A 12,498-nucleotide genomic window follows, 5' to 3' on the forward strand; every position below is an offset into this window, starting at 1 on the left:
GGCAATGATTTTTCTAGCCTACCCTATCTATTTTTCCTGGTAAAATACATGGGATAATCCCTTAGGAGAAAAATTCCAGTTAGGGTTAGGGTTAGGTCAACACAAACTCATAGAGCAAAATGCATGCCTCCAAGAAATTCAAAGGGCTTGGGTATGGTTAGGAGGGCAGTGACTTTTCTAGCCTGCCCTATCTATGATTCCTGGTAAAATACCTGGGAAAAATTCCAAAGGAGGAAAATTCCACTTAGGGTTAGGGTTAGGTCACCATGAATTCATAGAAAAAAATGGAAATTGCCAATAAATTCAGAATACTTTACTATGGTTAGGAGGTCACTTACTTTTCTAGGCTGCCCTATCTATGTTTCCCGGTAAAAGATATGGGAAAATCTCATTGGAGTAAAATTGCACTTAGGGTTAGGGTTAAATCACCATGAATTTATAGAGCAAAATAGTCATCGTGAAAAAAAAAACAAAAAACGGGATTCTTGGGTATAATTAGGAGGGCACTGATTTTCTAGCCTTCACTATCTATCTTTCCTGGTAAAATACATGGGAAAATTCCTCTTAGAGTTAGGGTTAGGTCAACACGAACTCATAGAGCAAAATGGATGTCGCCAAGAAATTCAAAGTGGTTGGGTATGCTTAGGACGGCACTGACTTTTCTAGCCTGCCCTATCTAACTTCTGCTTAGAGTTAGGGGAGGCTAGAAGGGTCATTGCCCTCCTAATTATACCCAAGAATCCTGTTTTTTTTTTTTTTTTTTGGCGATGACTATTTTGCTCTATGATTTCGTGGTGATTTAACCATAACCCTAAGTGCAATTTTACTGCTATGGTATTTTCCCATATCTTTTACCGGGAAACATAGACAGGGCAGCCTAAAAAAGTAAGTGCCCTCCTAACCATAGTAAAGTATTCCGAATTTTTCTCCTAAGGGATTTTCCCATGTATTTTCCCAGAAATCCAGAGAGGGCAGGGTAGAAAGTCAATTCCCCCCAAACCATACCCAAGAACTCTGAATTTGTTGGCGATGTCCATTTTTCTATATGAGATCATGGTGACCTAACCCTAACCTTACTAACCCGAAGTGGAATTTTCCTCCAATGGGATTTTCCATGTATTTTACCAGGAAACATATATAGGGCAGGGTAGAAAGGTCAGTGCCCGCCTCAAAATACGCAAGTACGCTGAATTTGTTGACGATGTCCATTTTTCTATATGAGGTCATGGTGACCTAAACCTAACCCTAAGTGGAATTTTCCTCCTAAGGGATTTTCCTATTCATTTTACCAGGACACATAAAAAGGCAGAGTAGAAAAGTCAGTGCCCACCTAACCATAGCCAAGCAGTCTGAATTTATTGGCAATGTCCATTTTTTTATATGAGTTCATGGTGACCTAACCCTAACCTTACTAACCCTAAGTGGAATTTTCCTCCAATGGGATTTTCCATGTATTTTACCAGGAAACAAAGATAGGGCAAGCTAGAAAAGTCAGTGCCCTCCTAACACTAACCAAGCACTCTGAATTTGTTGGCGATGTCCATTTTTCTCTATGAGTTCATGTTGACCTAACCCAAACCTTAAGTGGAATTTTCCTCCTATGCGATTTTCCCATGTATTTTACCAGGAAACATAGATACGGCAGGCTAGAAAGGTCAGTGCCCTCCTAACCATACCCAAGAAATTAGAATTTGTTTACCATATCCATTTTTCTATATGAGTTCATGGTGACCTAACCCTAACCCTAAGTGGAATTTTCCTCCTAAGGGATTTTCCCATTTATTTAACCAGGACACATAAACAGGCAGAGTAAAAAAGTCAGTGCCCTCCTAACCATACCCACAAACTCAGAATTTGTAGATGATATCCTTTTTTCTATATGAGTTCATGGTGTTCTAACCCTAACCCTAATTGGAATTTTCCTCCTAAGGGATTTCCCCATTTATTTTACCAGGAAACATAGATAGGCAAAGTAAAAAGGTCAGTGCCCTCCTAACCATAGCCAATTTGTTGGTAACGTCCATTTTCCTCTATGAGTTCATGGTGACCTAACCCTAACCTTACTAACCCTAAGTGGAATTTTTCTCCAATGGGATTTTCCATGTATTTTACCAGGAAACACAGGTAGGGCAAGCTAGAAAAGTCATTGCCCTCCTAACACTACCCAAGCACTCTGAATTTGTTGGCGATGTCCATTTTTCTCTATGAGTTTATGTTGACCTAACCCTAACCCTAAGTGGAATTTTCCTCTTATGGGATTTTCCCGTATAGTTTATCAGGAAACAAAGATAGGGGAGGCTAGAAAGGTCAGTGCCCTCCTAACCATACCCAAGAAATTCGAATTTGTTGACTATGTCCATTTTTCTCTATCAGTTCATGTTGATCTAACCCTAACCCTAAGTGGAATTTTCCTCCAAAGGGATTTTCCATGTATTTTACCAGGAAACACAGATAGGGCAAGCGAGAAAAGTCAGTGCCCTCGTAACACTACCCAAGCACTCTGAATTTGTTGGCGATGTCCATTTTTCTCTATGAGTTCATTTTGACCTAACCCTAACCATAAGTGGAATTTTCCTCCTATGGGATTTTCCCATATATTTTACCAGGAAACATAGATAGGGCAGGCTAGAAAGGTCAGTGCCCCTCTAACAATACCCAAGCACGCTGAATTTCTTGGTGATGTCCATTTTTCTCTATGAGTTCATGGTGACCAAACCCTAACCCTAAGTGGAATTTTCCTTCTAAGGGATTTTCCCTTTTATTTTACCAGGACCATAGATAGGCAGAGTAGAAAATTCAGTTCCCACCTAACCATAGTCAAGCTCTCTGAATTTATTGGCAATGTCCATTTTTCTATATGAGTTCATGGTGACCTAACCCTAACCTTACTAACCCTAAGTGGAATTTTCCTCCAATGGGATTTTCCATGTATTTTACCAGGAAACATATATAGGGCAGGCTAGAAAGGACAGTGCCCGCGTATTAATACCCAAGCACGCTGAATTTGTTGGCGATGTCCATTTTTCTCTATTAGTTCAGGTTTAACCTAACCCTAAACCTCAGTGGAATTTTTCTCCAATGGGATTTTCCATGTATTTTACCAGGAAACATAGATAGGGCTAGCTAGAAAAGTCAGTGTCCTCCTAACACTACGCAAGCACTCTGAATTTTTTGGCGATGTCCATTTTTCTCTATGAGTTCATGTTGACCTAAACCCATCCCTAAGTGGAATTTTCCTCCTATGGGTTTTTCCCATGTATTTTACCAGGAAACATAGATAGGGCAGGCTAGAAAGGTCAGTGCCCTCCCAACCATACCCAAGCACGCTGAATTTGTTGGCGATGTCCATTTGTCTCTATGAGTTCTTTTTGACCTAACCCTAACTCTAAGTGGAATTTTCCTCCTAAGGGATTTTCCCATTTATTTTACCAGGACACATAAACAGGCAGAGTAAAAAAGTCCGTGCCCTCCTAACCATACCCACAAACTCAGAATTTGTAGATGATGTCCTTTTTTCTATATGAGTTCATGGTGTGCTAACCCTAACCCTAACTGGAATTTTCCTCCTAAGGGATTTCCCCATTTATTTTACCAGGACACATAGATAGGCAAAGTAAAAAGGTCAGTGCCCTCCTAACCATAGCCAATTTGTTGGTAATGTCCATTTTCCTCTATGAGTTCATGGTGACCTAACCCTAACCTTACTAACTCTAAGTGGAATTTTTCTCCAATGGTATTTTCCCATGTATTTTACCAGGAAACACAGATAGGGCAAGCTAGAAAAGTCACTGCCCTCCTAACACTACCCAAGCACTATGAATTTGTTGGCGATGTCCATTTTTCTCTATGAGTTCATGTTGACCTAACCCTAACCCTAAGTGGAATTTTCCTCCTATGGGATTTTCCCATGTAGTTTATCAGGAAACAATAATAGGGCAGGCTAGAAAGTTCAGTGACCTCCTAACTATACCCAAGAAATTAGAATTTGTTGAATATGTCCATTTTTCTCTATCAGTTCATGGTGACCTAACCCTAACCCTAAGTGGAATTTTCCTCTAAAGGGATTTTCCATGTATTTTACCAGGAAACACAGATAGGGCAAGCTAGAAAAGTCAGTGCCCTCCTAACCATACCCAAGCACGCTGAATTTGTTGGTAATGTCCATTTTCCTCTGTAAGTTCATGGTGACCTAACCCTAACCTTACTAACCCTAAGTGGAATTTTTCTCCAATGGGATTTTCCATGTATTTTACCAGGAAACATAGATAGGGCAAGCGAGAAAAATCAGTGCCCTCCTAACACTACCAAAGAACTCTGAATTTGTTGGCGAGGTTCATTTTTATCTATGAGTTCATGTTGACCTAACCCTAACCCTAAGTGGAATTTTCCTCCTTTGGGATTTTCCCATGTATTTTACCATTTAAAATAGATAGGGCAGGCTAGAAAGGTCCGTGCCCTCCTAACCATACCCAAGAAATTAGATTTTGTTGACTATGTCCATTTTTCTATATGAGTTCATGTTGACCTAACCCTAACCCTAAGTGGAATTTTCCTCCTATTGGATTTTCCTACGTACATTACCAGGAAACATAGATAGGGCAAGCTAGAAAAGACAGTGCCCGCCTAACACGTCCCAAGCAGTCTGAATTTGTTGGCGATGTCCATTTTGCTCTATGAGTTCATGTTGACCTAACCCTAACCCTAAGTGGAATTTTCCTCCTATGGGATTTTCCCCTGTATTTTACCAGGAAACATAGATAGGGCAAGCTAGAAAGGTCAGTGCCCTCCTAACCATACCCACGAACTCAGAATTTGTTGACGATGTCCATTTTTCAATATGAGTTCATGGTGACCAAACGCTAACCCTAAGTGGAATTTTCCTCCTAAGGGATTTTCCCTTTTATTTTACCAGGACACATAGATAGGCAGAGTAGAAAATTCAGTGCCCACCTAACCATAGTCATTTTTTTTGACCTAACCCTAACGCTAAGTGGAATTTTCCTCCTATGGTATTTTCCCATGTATTTTACCAGGAAACATAGATAGAGCAGGCTAGAAAGGTCAGTGCCCTCTTAACCATACCCAAGCACGCTGAATTTGTTGGTAATGTCCATTTTCCTCTGTGAGTTCATGGTGACCTAACCCTAACCTTACTAACCCTAAGTGGAATTTTTCTCCAATGGGATTTTCCATGTATTTTACCAGGAAACATAGATAGGGCAAGCGAGAAAAATCAGTGCCCTCCTAACACTACCAAAGAACTTTGAATTTGTTGGCGAGGTTCGTTTTTATCTATGAGTTCATGTTGATCTAACCCTATCCCTAAGTGGAATTTTCCTCCTATGGGATTTTCCCATGTATTTTACCAGGAAAAATAGATAGAGCAGGCTAGAAAGGTCAGTGCCCTCCTAACCATACCCACGAACTCAGAATTTGTTGACGATGTCCATTTTTCTATATGAGTTCATGGTGTCGTAACCCTAACCCTAATTGGAATTGTCCTCCTAAGGGATTTCCCCATTTATTTTACCAGGACAGATAGATAGGCAAAGTAAAAAAGTCAGTGCCCTCCTAACCATAGCCAAGCACTCTGAATTTGTTGGTAATGTCCTTTTTCCTCTATGAGTTCATGGTGACCTAACCCTAAGTGGAATTTTTCTCCAAGGGATTTTCCATGTATTTTACCAGGAAACATAGATAGGGCAAGCGAGAAAAGTCAGTGCCCTCCTAACCCTACCGAAGCACTCTGAATTTGTAGGCGAGGTTCATTTTTATCTATGAGTTCATTTTGACATAACCCTAACCCTAAGTGGAATTTTCCTCCTACGGGATTTTTCCATGTATTTTACCAGGAAACATAAATAGGGCAGGCTAGAAAGGTCAGTGCCCTCCTAACACTACCCAAGCACTCTGAATTTGTTGTTGATGTCCATTTTTCTCTATAGGTTCATGTTGACCTAACCCTAACCCTAAGTGAAATTTTCCTCCTATGGGATTTTCCCATGTATTTTACCTGGAAACATAGATAGGGCAGGCTAGAAAGGTCAGTGCCCTCCTAACCATACCCACGAACTCAGAATTTGTTGACTATGTCCATTTTTCTATATGAGTTCAAGTTGACCTAACCCTAACTCTAAGTAGAATTTTCCTCTTATTGGATTTTCCTATGTACATTACCAGGAAACATAGATAGGGCAAGCTAGAAAAGTCAGTGCCCTCCTAACACGTCCCAAGCACTCTGAATTTGTTGGTGATGTACATTTTGCTCTATGAGTTCATGTTGACTTAACCCTAACCCTAAGTGGAATTTTCCTCCTATGGGATTTTCCCCTGTATTTTATCAGGAAACATAGATAGGGCAAGCTAGAAAGATCAGTGCCCTCCTAACCATACCCACGAACTCAGAATTTGTTGACGATGTCCATTTTTCTATATGAGTTCATGGTGACCAAACCCTAACCCTAAGTGGAATTTTCCTCCTAAGGTATTTTCCCTTTTATTTTACCAGGACACATAGATAGGAAGAGTAGAAAAATCAGTGCCCACCTAACCATAGCCAAGCACTCTGAATTTATTGGCAATGTCCATTTTTCTATATGAGTTCATGGTGACCTAACCCTAACCTTACTAACCCTAAGTGGAATTTTCCTCCAATGGGATTTTCCATGTATTTTACCACGAAACATATATAGGGCAGGCTAGAAAGGACAGTGTCCTCCTAACACTACCCAAGCACTCTGCATTTGTTGGCGATGTCCATTTTTCTCTATGAGTTCATGTTGACCTAACCCTAACCCTAAGTGGAATTTTCCTCCTATGGGATTTTCCCATGTATTTTTTCCAGGAAACATAAATAGGGCAGGCTAGAAAGATCAGTGCCCTTCTAACCATACCCAAGAAATCAGAATTTGTTGACGATGTCCATTTTTCTATATGAGTTCATTGTGTCCTAACCCTAACCCTAATTGGAATTTTCCTGCTAAGGGATTTTCCAATTTATTTTACCAGGAAACATAGATAGGCAGAGTAAAAAAGTCAGTGCCCTCCTAACCAAAGCCAAGGACTCTGAATTTGTTGGTAATGTTCATTTTCCTCTATGAGTTCATGTTGACTTAACCCTAACCCTACATGGAATTTTCCTCTTATGGGATTTTCCCATATATTTTACCAGGAAACATAGATAGAGCAGGCTAGAAAGGTCAGTGCCCTCTTAACCATACCCAAGCACGCTGAATTTGTTGGTAATGTCCATTTTCCTCTGTGAGTTTATGGTGACCTAACCCTAACCTTACTAACCCTAAGTGGAATTTTTCTCCAATGGGATTTTCCATGTATTTTACCTGGAAAAATAAATAGGGCAAGCGAGAAAAGTCAGTGCCCTCCTAACACTACCAAAGAACTCTGAATTTGTTGGTGAGGTTCATTTTTATCTATGAGTTCATGTTGACCTAACCCTAACCCTAAGTGGAATTTTCCTCCTTTGGGATTTTCCCATGTATTTTACCAGGAAACATAGATAGGGCAGGCTAGAAAGGTCAGTGCCCTCCTAACCATACCCAAGAAATTAGAATTTGTTGACTATGTCCATTTTTCTATATGAGTTCATGTTGACCTAACCCTAACCCTAAGTGGAATTTTCCTCCTATTGGATTTTCCTATGTACATTACCAGGAAACATAGATAGGGCAAGCTAGAAAAGTCAGTGCCCTCCTAACACTTCCCAAGCAGTCTGAATATGTTGGCGATGTCCATTTTGCTCTATGAGTTCATGTTGACCTAACCCTAACCCTAAGTGGAATGTTCCTCCTAAGGGATTTTCCCATTTATTTTACCAGGACACATAGATAGGTAGATTAGAAAAATCAGTGCCCACCTAACCATAGCCAAGCACTCTGAATTTGTTGGTAATGTCCATTTTCCTCTATGAGTTCATGTTGACTTAACCCTAACCCTAAGTGGAATTTTCCTACTATGGGATTTTCCCATGTATTTTACCAGGAAACATAGATAGGGCAAGCGAGAAAACTCAGTGCCCTCCTAACACTACCAAAAACTCTGAATTTGTTGGCGAGGTTCATTTTTATCTATGAGTTCATGTTGATCTAACCCTAACCCTAAGTGGAATTTTCCTCCTATGGGATTTTCCCATGTATTTTACCAGGAAAAATAGATAGGGCAGGCTAGAAAGGTCAGTGCCCTCCTAACCATACCCAAGAAATTAGATTTTGTTGACTATGTCCATTTTTCTATATGAGTTCAAGTTGACCTAACCCTAACCCTAAGTGGAATTTTCCTCCTATTGGATTTTCCTACGTACATTACCAGGAAACATAGATAGGGCAAGCTAGAAAAGACAGTGCCCGCCTAACACGTCCCAAGCAGTCTGAATTTGTTGGCGATGTCCATTTTGCTCTATGAGTTCATGTTGACCTAACCCTAACCCTAAGTGGAATTTTCCTCCTATGGGATTTTCCCCTGTATTTTACCAGGAAACATAGATAGGGCAAGCTAGAAAGGTCAGTGCCCTCCTAACCATACCCACGAACTCAGAATTTGTTGACGATGTCCATTTTTCAATATGAGTTCATGGTGACCAAACGCTAACCCTAAGTGGAATTTTCCTCCTAAGGGATTTTCCCTTTTATTTTACCAGGACACATAGATAGGCAGAGTAGAAAATTCAGTGCCCACCTAACCATAGTCATTTTTTTTGACCTAACCCTAACGCTAAGTGGAATTTTCCTCCTATGGTATTTTCCCATGTATTTTACCAGGAAACATAGATAGAGCAGGCTAGAAAGGTCAGTGCCCTCTTAACCATACCCAAGCACGCTGAATTTGTTGGTAATGTCCATTTTCCTCTGTGAGTTCATGGTGACCTAACCCTAACCTTACTAACCCTAAGTGGAATTTTTCTCCAATGGGATTTTCCATGTATTTTACCAGGAAACATAGATAGGGCAAGCGAGAAAAATCAGTGCCCTCCTAACACTACCAAAGAACTCTGAATTTGTTGGCGAGGTTCGTTTTTATCTATGAGTTCATGTTGATCTAACCCTAACCCTAAGTGGAATTTTCCTCCTATGGGATTTTCCCATGTATTTTACCAGGAAAAATAGATAGGGCAGGCTAGAAAGGTCAGTGCCCTCCTAACCATACCCACGAACTCAGAATTTGTTGACGATGTCCATTTTTCTATATGAGTTCATGGTGTCGTAACCCTAACCCTAATTGGAATTGTCCTCCTAAGGGATTTCCCCATTTATTTTACCAGGACAGATAGATAGGCAAAGTAAAAAAGTCAGTGCCCTCCTAACCATAGCCAAGCACTCTGAATTTGTTGGTAATGTCCTTTTTCCTCTATGAGTTCATGGTGACCTAACCCTAAGTGGAATTTTTCTCCAAGGGATTTTCCATGTATTTTACCAGGAAACATAGATAGGGCAAGCGAGAAAAGTCAGTGCCCTCCTAACCCTACCGAAGCACTCTGAATTTGTAGGCGAGGTTCATTTTTATCTATGAGTTCATTTTGACCTAACCCTAACGCTAAGTGGAATTTTCCTCCTATGGTATTTTCCCATGTATTTTACCAGGAAACATAGATAGAGCAGGCTAGAAAGGTCAGTGCCCTCTTAACCATACCCAAGCACGCTGAATTTGTTGGTAATGTCCATTTTCCTCTGTGAGTTCATGGTGACCTAACCCTAACCTTACTAACCCTAAGTGGAATTTTTCTCCAATGGGATTTTCCATGTATTTTACCAGGAAACATAGATAGGGCAAGCGAGAAAAATCAGTGCCCTCCTAACACTACCAAAGAACTTTGAATTTGTTGGCGAGGTTCGTTTTTATCTATGAGTTCATGTTGATCTAACCCTATCCCTAAGTGGAATTTTCCTCCTATGGGATTTTCCCATGTATTTTACCAGGAAAAATAGATAGAGCAGGCTAGAAAGGTCAGTGCCCTCCTAACCATACCCACGAACTCAGAATTTGTTGACGATGTCCATTTTTCTATATGAGTTCATGGTGTCGTAACCCTAACCCTAATTGGAATTGTCCTCCTAAGGGATTTCCCCATTTATTTTACCAGGACAGATAGATAGGCAAAGTAAAAAAGTCAGTGCCCTCCTAACCATAGCCAAGCACTCTGAATTTGTTGGTAATGTCCTTTTTCCTCTATGAGTTCATGGTGACCTAACCCTAAGTGGAATTTTTCTCCAAGGGATTTTCCATGTATTTTACCAGGAAACATAGATAGGGCAAGCGAGAAAAGTCAGTGCCCTCCTAACCCTACCGAAGCACTCTGAATTTGTAGGCGAGGTTCATTTTTATCTATGAGTTCATTTTGACATAACCCTAACCCTAAGTGGAATTTTCCTCCTACGGGATTTTTCCATGTATTTTACCAGGAAACATAAATAGGGCAGGCTAGAAAGGTCAGTGCCCTCCTAACACTACCCAAGCACTCTGAATTTGTTGTTGATGTCCATTTTTCTCTATAGGTTCATGTTGACCTAACCCTAACCCTAAGTGAAATTTTCCTCCTATGGGATTTTCCCATGTATTTTACCTGGAAACATAGATAGGGCAGGCTAGAAAGGTCAGTGCCCTCCTAACCATACCCACGAACTCAGAATTTGTTGACTATGTCCATTTTTCTATATGAGTTCAAGTTGACCTAACCCTAACTCTAAGTAGAATTTTCCTCTTATTGGATTTTCCTATGTACATTACCAGGAAACATAGATAGGGCAAGCTAGAAAAGTCAGTGCCCTCCTAACACGTCCCAAGCACTCTGAATTTGTTGGTGATGTACATTTTGCTCTATGAGTTCATGTTGACTTAACCCTAACCCTAAGTGGAATTTTCCTCCTATGGGATTTTCCCCTGTATTTTATCAGGAAACATAGATAGGGCAAGCTAGAAAGATCAGTGCCCTCCTAACCATACCCACGAACTCAGAATTTGTTGACGATGTCCATTTTTCTATATGAGTTCATGGTGACCAAACCCTAACCCTAAGTGGAATTTTCCTCCTAAGGTATTTTCCCTTTTATTTTACCAGGACACATAGATAGGAAGAGTAGAAAATTCAGTGCCCACCTAACCATAGTCAAGCTCTCTGAATTTATTGGCAATGTCCATTTTTCTATATGAGTTCATGGTGACCTAACCCTAACCTTACTAACCCTAAGTGGAATTTTCCTCCAATGGGATTTTCCATGTATTTTACCACGAAACATATATAGGGCAGGCTAGAAAGGACAGTGTCCTCCTAACACTACCCAAGCACTCTGCATTTGTTGGCGATGTCCATTTTTCTCTATGAGTTCATGTTGACCTAACCCTAACCCTAAGTGGAATTTTCCTCCTATGGGATTTTCCCATGTATTTTTTCCAGGAAACATAGATAGGGCAGGCTAGAAAGGTCAGTGCCCTTCTAACCATACCCAAGAAATCAGAATTTGTTGACGATGTCCATTTTTCTATATGAGTTCATTGTGTCCTAACCCTAACCCTAATTGGAATTTTCCTGCTAAGGGATTTTCCCATTTATTTTACCAGGAAACATAGATAGGCAGAGTAAAAAAGTCAGTGCCCTCCTAACCAAAGCCAAGGACTCTGAATTTGTTGGTAATGTCCATTTTCCTCTATGAGTTCATGTTGACTTAACCCTAACCCTACATGGAATTTTCCTCTTATGGGATTTTCCCATATATTTTACCAGGAAACATAGATAGAGCAGGCTAGAAAGGTCAGTGCCCTCTTAACCATACCCAAGCACGCTGAATTTGTTGGTAATGTCCATTTTCCTCTGTGAGTTTATGGTGACCTAACCCTAACCTTACTAACCCTAAGTGGAATTTTTCTCCAATGGGATTTTCCATGTATTTTACCTGGAAAAATAAATAGGGCAAGCGAGAAAAGTCAGTGCCCTCCTAACACTACCAAAGAACTCTGAATTTGTTGGTGAGGTTCATTTTTATCTATGAGTTCATGTTGACCTAACCCTAACCCTAAGTGGAATTTTCCTCCTTTGGGATTTTCCCATGTATTTTACCAGGAAACATAGATAGGGCAGGCTAGAAAGGTCAGTGCCCTCCTAACCATACCCAAGAAATTAGAATTTGTTGACTATGTCCATTTTTCTATATGAGTTCATGTTGACCTAACCCTAACCCTAAGTGGAATTTTCCTCCTATTGGATTTTCCTATGTACATTACCAGGAAACATAGATAGGGCAAGCTAGAAAAGTCAGTGCCCTCCTAACACTTCCCAAGCAGTCTGAATATGTTGGCGATGTCCATTTTGCTCTATGAGTTCATGTTGACCTAACCCTAACCCTAAGTGGAATGTTCCTCCTAAGGGATTTTCCCATTTATTTTACCAGGACACATAGATAGGTAGATTAGAAAAATCAGTGCCCACCTAACCATAGCCAAGCACTCTGAATTTGTTGGTAATGTCCATTTTCCTCTATGAGTTCATGTTGA

Source organism: Crotalus tigris, unplaced genomic scaffold, assembly GCF_016545835.1.
Source record: "Crotalus tigris isolate CLP2741 ecotype Arizona unplaced genomic scaffold, ASM1654583v1 scf7180000021360.248163, whole genome shotgun sequence".
Classification (NCBI taxonomy): domain Eukaryota; kingdom Metazoa; phylum Chordata; class Lepidosauria; order Squamata; family Viperidae; genus Crotalus; species Crotalus tigris.